Genomic DNA, 6,348 nt, shown 5'->3' on the forward strand with positions numbered 1-6,348 from the left:
TCTTATTTTTCATAAGTGCATCATATTCATTGTCCATGGCTTCCTTCCAATTCTTATCAGCAAGACATCATGCAAGTGAATTGGTTCACCGGTAGTGGCAGGAAAGGCACGTTTAATTTTGTCATACCTTATAGTACCATCATTGTACTATTTTTCTTTCACAATACCTGACCGGGACCTTGTTTGCCGAAGTGAAGTTGTAGGAGGTACAGGAGCAGCCGCTGTGGACGATGGAACACGCGATCCTGGTGAAGTTATATCACCCACAGAAGATCCAACCGTTTCCCTATCCATGGCAGGGAACAAATCCGCAGGCTCCTGATCCGAGGCAGATTCTGGCGCCCGACCAATCGAGCATCCAGGCGCGCAACCGCGACAGGTCGCTGTGGGGCCGGGCACGCGCCCGCGGTCGGCCGCTGAGGAGGCCCGTGGTGACGCGGCGTCGGGAGATTCGCTCCTTGCCGCACATGGGCTGGCAGGCGAATCGGTGCGCGGAGACGTGGCACGGGGCGACGCGTCGGGACCAGCGGGCTCCACCCGGTCTGCACGGTCGGCCGCCTGCCCACGTGAGTCCAGGCCCACGAGGTGATCCGCCTGGGATCGCATGATGGCAGAGGCTCCAGGCTGAGCGCGCGGATCCGCCTGAGATCTCGTGCTGTCAGCCAAATCTGCACCGTGCTCCGTGCCCTCCTTGTTTGTTTCGTCACAGATGAAATCACAGTTTGCATTAGTAGAAATTACAACAGAATCAGAATTTCCTTGTGATTTTTGCACATGATCAAATTTAGTTAATTCACCCCCGTGATCAGAAGGTGTATCAAAATCTAGTAGAAGTGCAATTTCCGCACGAAGTAAAGCTCCAAAATTAGGATGAAGTTTGGAAAAAGGAAAGAGTGTCTCATCAAAAATGACATCACGTGAAATATAGATACGTCCGGTGGAAATTTCAAGGCACTTATACCCTTTATGGAGATTGCTATAACCAAGGAAGACACACTGAGTGGATCGGAATTCAAGTTTATGGTGGTTGTATGGACGCAAATTGGGGTAGCAAGCACACCCAAAAAATTTAAGATAGTTATAATCAGGTTTTTGATGATACAAGAGCTCTAATGGAGTATAATTGCCAATGACTTTGCTAGGGAGTCTATTGATAAGATAAGTGGCGGTGATAAACGCTTCATCCCAATATTTGAGAGGCATGGAAGCATGAGCTAAGAGAGAGACGCCAACCTCAACTATGTGGCGATGTTTGCGCTCAGCAGAACCATTCTGTTGATTTGCATGAGGGCACGACACATGATGATCAATCCCAATGCTCCGGAAGAAAGAGTTGAGTTTCTCATACTCCCCTCCTCAGTCACTTTGGACTGACAAATTTTTTCTATCAAATTGTCTTTCAACAAGTTTCTGGAATTCTTGAAAGATAGAAAAAACTTCAGGTTTAAAATTGAGCAAATAAATCCAAGTAAACTTGCTGTAATCATCAATGAAACTCACATAATATTTTTTTCCTCCAAAAGAATCTCGGCATGGCCCCACACATCACTGAAAATAAGCTCTAAAGAAGCATGAGAGACACTATGAGACTTAGGATACGGAAGCTGATGGCTCTTGGCACATTGACAAGCTTCACAAACATACTCACTAATGGAACTATGGGACAAAGGAAGATTGTCCTTGTTAACTACTTGTTTCACTATGACTGAAGATGGGTGTCCTAATCGTTGATGCCACCTTTCCAAGGAGGGTTTGATGACGGAGTAGACTTGACGACACCGGCGACTAAGTGCTCCGGATGTGATTGGGTAGAGACCCCCAATGCATCTACCGTGATGGAGAAGTTCCCTCATTGCCCGATCCTTGATGAAAAAATAACGAGGGTGAGTTTCAAAAAAGACATTATTATCGGTGGCTAGACGAGACATGGATGCAAGATTTTTATCAGCTTGTGGGACAAGAAGAACATCCTTAAGAACGAGATCACGTTTAAGACTAGGGGAATTAATTGAAGCTTGACCAATGTGGCAAATGTCCATACCTCCTCCGCTTGCAGTAGGGATCTGATCAGCGCCGTGGTACCTCTCACAAAGAGCAAGTTGCTCTAGTTCATTGGTGACATGGTCGGTGGCACCGGAATCAACGTACCAAACGACATCTCCTCCTTGGTCGCGCATGGCAGCAGCAACATGGCGAGTGTCAGGGACAAAATTCTCGTCGAAGCGATGCCAACAATCCATGACCTCATGGCCAGATTTCTTGCAGAGCTGGCAACGGGGGCGAGGACGCGAGGTGTTGGAGTTGAAGCCGTCGCCGCTGCTGGTGGAGTTGTTGTAGCCGCCCTCGTTGGTGTAGCCGTAGCTCCCACCAGAGCGAGCGTCGTCGCCTTGAGGAGTGCCGCGTCCGCGGCCACCGCCGCGGTTCTGCCCCTGGTGACCGCGCCCACGGCCGCGGCCATGAGCAGCAGAGTTGACAGATGACTGCCGAAGGTCGCCGCCATGAAGGAGGGTGAGGCGGGCATCGAAGCTCAGCAGCTGATTGTACAGCTCCTGGACAGTGATGGGTTCCACCCGAGCGGCAAGGGTAGACACGACCGGATTGCACTCCATGTCCAAGCCAGCGAGGATCTTGGAGACGATTTTCGGATCGGAGAGGGCCGCGGCAGTGCACACGACTTCATCAGTGAGGCTTTTGATCCTGCCAAGATATTCAGCCATGGTCATGTTACCTTTTTTTAGGTTAGTGAGCTTGATGCTGGTGTTGATGGCTTGGGCTTGGCTCTGAGCGGCGAACATGGCATGGATGGCGCTCCAGACTTCGGTCGGCGTCTGTAACGTCGTGACCTGTGCAAGAATATCGCGGGAGAGAGATCCCATCAAATACCCTTGAAGCTGCTGCTATTGTGCGTACCAGAGAGATCGAGCATAGTTGAAGACTTGTTCTTCCTTGCCGTCCTTGGTAACGGTGAGGGTGGCGGGCGGTGGCGGGCTCTTCCTGTCGAGGTGGTGTTCCATCCGGGCGCCTTTAATCTGAGGAAGCACAATGGCCTTCCATAAGAGGAAGTTTCCCCTCGTGAGCTTCTCCTGTGGTGGCGATCCAAAAGACCCCGCGGTGGTGCTGGACGAGGACGGTGCGAAGGCGGAGGACAAGGAGGTGGTGAGCGCGCCCGAGGTGCCGGACAGCGATGCAGCGGCGGTGGTGGACATGATCTCAGTCGAGGGAGGAGGCTTGATGCGATTTTTGGGAGGTAGCTAGATGCGATCTTTGATCTATGAGGAAGAGGCTCTGACTACCATGTAAAATAAGTTGGAAGCGTTGAACCCTTTGTCTCGGGCCGCATTGATATATATATATATATATATATATATATATATATATATATATATATATATATATAGGTAAATTGTTTGGGGCACCTAGGCCCATTATGGAAAGTGGTTTTTATTAGTGCATGACATGCAATTCATGAAATAATAGCTTTCCATTTTTCATTTGCATGCACTACTATCCTTCATGGTCAATGATTGCTTTCCAACAAATTAATTAGGTTGATTTACTAGCATGGTTTTTATTAGTGCATGACATGCAATTCATGAAATAATAGCTTTCCATTTTTCATTTGCATGCACTACTATCCTTCATGGTCAATGATTGCTTTCCAACAAATTAATTAGGTTGATTTACTAGCAATAATTCATTTCCAAACATTATGTCTAATGAAAATATGAACATATGCAGGCTATTATACACATACGCACGCTATTATATCTAATGAAAATATGAACATACCATAAATATTAAACTTAATGAAAAATATACATATACCCATAGTATTATATGTACTAAGAATATACACATACCGGAGGTATTATACCAAATAATTTTTTTGGATATACCTTGGCTATCACAAATACCTATTAACTGACGTAATGAATATACCCAGAAATATCATGAGTATGTAGATACCCCGACATATCTTGAGAATGTACATAGATCTGATATGTACATATACCTAAATAGTCTACGTACTCCAAATCACTGATACATGCCTGAGTTATCAAATACCTACTTACGATACGCAATGTATGTACCCAAAAATATTACGAGTATGTAGATACCTCAAAATAAATTTGACATGTATGTCGTAAAAATTTGTCCTAGGTATCATATTCGTAATTTATATACTCAAATTAAATATGATATCCCCAAGATGATAATAAATATGATGTACCAAAGAAATGATATACCCGCAATATCATTTTTGGAAATATATATACTCCGAATTTGTCCTAGGTATAATTTTCATAATTTATATACCCAAATTAAATATGATATACCCAAAATAAATATAATACACCTCGAATATGATATACCCCAAGATGGTATACCCATATAAATATAATATACCCAAAAGTAAATATGATATACCCCCAAGATGATAATTAAAGTATGAAACACATAATTTATATACCCAAAATAAATATACTCGATTGTGGCACATCCGAAATTTTGTGAGTATAGACCATCGTTCCAATATTCTCAAGTACCCGCAAAAAAGTCACATACCCATGAAATTAGCACGTGCATACATACCGTATCCACAGAAAGGAGTACGGTTGTATGTATATACGTTCAAACGAGTTCCATTCTTTGTACAAGGAAATAAATGAAGAGAATCAATTACATTTATCACAGCGCGTGATATTAATGCACCTAAATCATACATTTATTGGCACTTAACAATTACGTCCATAAGCATATATGGAAGGTGTCTAATATCCATATCTGTTGGAACAATCTAAAATCCAATGGTTACGAGGTAAGGAGCCTGAGCACCTAGGTGTCCCATATGGTCGTCCTATATATATAATGGTCTTGGCGTACAAGTTGCAATCTACGAGAGATCGAGAGATCGAGAGGTTACAGAAGATACGGGAGAGAAGAAGAGAGAGAGAGAGAACACAAGTTAAACAGAGTCCTATCTCTATACAGTTTGAATTCTAACAGCATGGACCCCCAATGGTGGACAGCGACGTTGAATGGGAACACCAGATCTAGATTAGGGAAAGAGCGCCATCGAAAACAATCGTCTCGCCAGGATCACATGTCTTCGGATACGACTCACCATCATCAACAAGCCAAAGAAATGTTTATCGACTACATACGACACACCAGCAGCAACAAAAGCCAATGCCTGCTTTAAGGGCTGCCAGACAAATCCAGGTCATGTAAGCTTTGATGATGTGATCACCTCCAAGGAACTTAGGGTGGGCAGCAGCCATCGATCTGATGCAAGAAGAAGGGAACAACTCGTGAGGTTGTACATATGCGAATGCCGGCAACCCTTCTGCGATCAAGCATGACCTCTTGGCGGAGCTTGTGTGCCTAACTTCAATCTCCCTGTTCAAGTGCATGGTAAGGGGGGGCGAGTTTTTTTTTCTGGTGCTTGTGCCAGATGAGCACTTTGCAAGGCGGCCGCTGTGCTACCGGGAGCCCACGCGGTCGATGTGTGTGGCGGCGGTAATGGTGCGTGCTGCCGACGGGTAGGTCAGTGATGGTACGACATCTAGCATTCCTATTTGTGAAGTACTCTATCCGTTTCAAAAATAATTGAAGTTTCATATTTGTCCTAGGTCAAACTTTGCTTGGTTTGACCAAGTATATACTCCACAAAAGTACATCAAATTTACTTTATTATTAGATTCATTAATATATAGTATTTCATATTGTACTAGATCTTAGCAGATATTTTTATAGATTTGATCGGACTTAAAAAAGTTTGATGCCAGAAGATAATCCTAGAACTTCAATTATTTTTGGTACCAGGAAAGATGTTTGTAATTTAGAGGCATTTGCCTCCTATTAATGCTGCTAGTTGTAAGGAAAACACTTGTTTTCCACTGACAGATATAACGACAATTTAAACCGCGTCCACTGCGCGACAAGTGCCCCTGCGGCCACCGCTTCGCTCTAACTTTATCTCTTCGAGACGTTTATTCTCCATAGATTTCTTCCTCTTCGTCTTTTTCCCCTCATCATTCGTTCATCTAGCTCGCCTCATCTCTCGTTCGTCTAGCTCGAGAGGGGATGGCTCCCATGGCGACGCGACCACCTGCTGGATCCCAAACCGAAGGGCACACAGCCACTAGCTCTCTCTGAAACGTCTCCGCCGCACCGCGACCTCGCCATGGGGGCACCACCTTTGCTGCGAACAAGGCCGACGCCGGCCACCTCACGCGCCATTGTCGCGGTGCTGCAATCTGGCGGTTGAATCAGCACCATTGCTGCAAAAGGGGGAGGCATACGCAGCTAGCAGGAGGGTGCCAGAGGCAGGGGTAACCACTCAAG

General features: G+C 45.2%; 1 pseudogene; it reads right to left on the minus strand.

Annotated features, from left to right (window-relative positions):
• Nucleotides 1-2,518: 2,518 nt before the first annotated feature.
• LOC125517778 (small nucleolar RNA Z247) lies at nucleotides 2,519-2,654 on the minus strand (annotated as a pseudogene).
• Nucleotides 2,655-6,348: the final 3,694 nt, after the last annotated feature.

This window comes from Triticum urartu, chromosome 7A, assembly GCF_056163025.1.
Source record: "Triticum urartu cultivar PI428250 chromosome 7A, HENAU_Tu73, whole genome shotgun sequence".
Taxonomy (NCBI): Eukaryota; Viridiplantae; Streptophyta; class Magnoliopsida; order Poales; family Poaceae; genus Triticum; species Triticum urartu.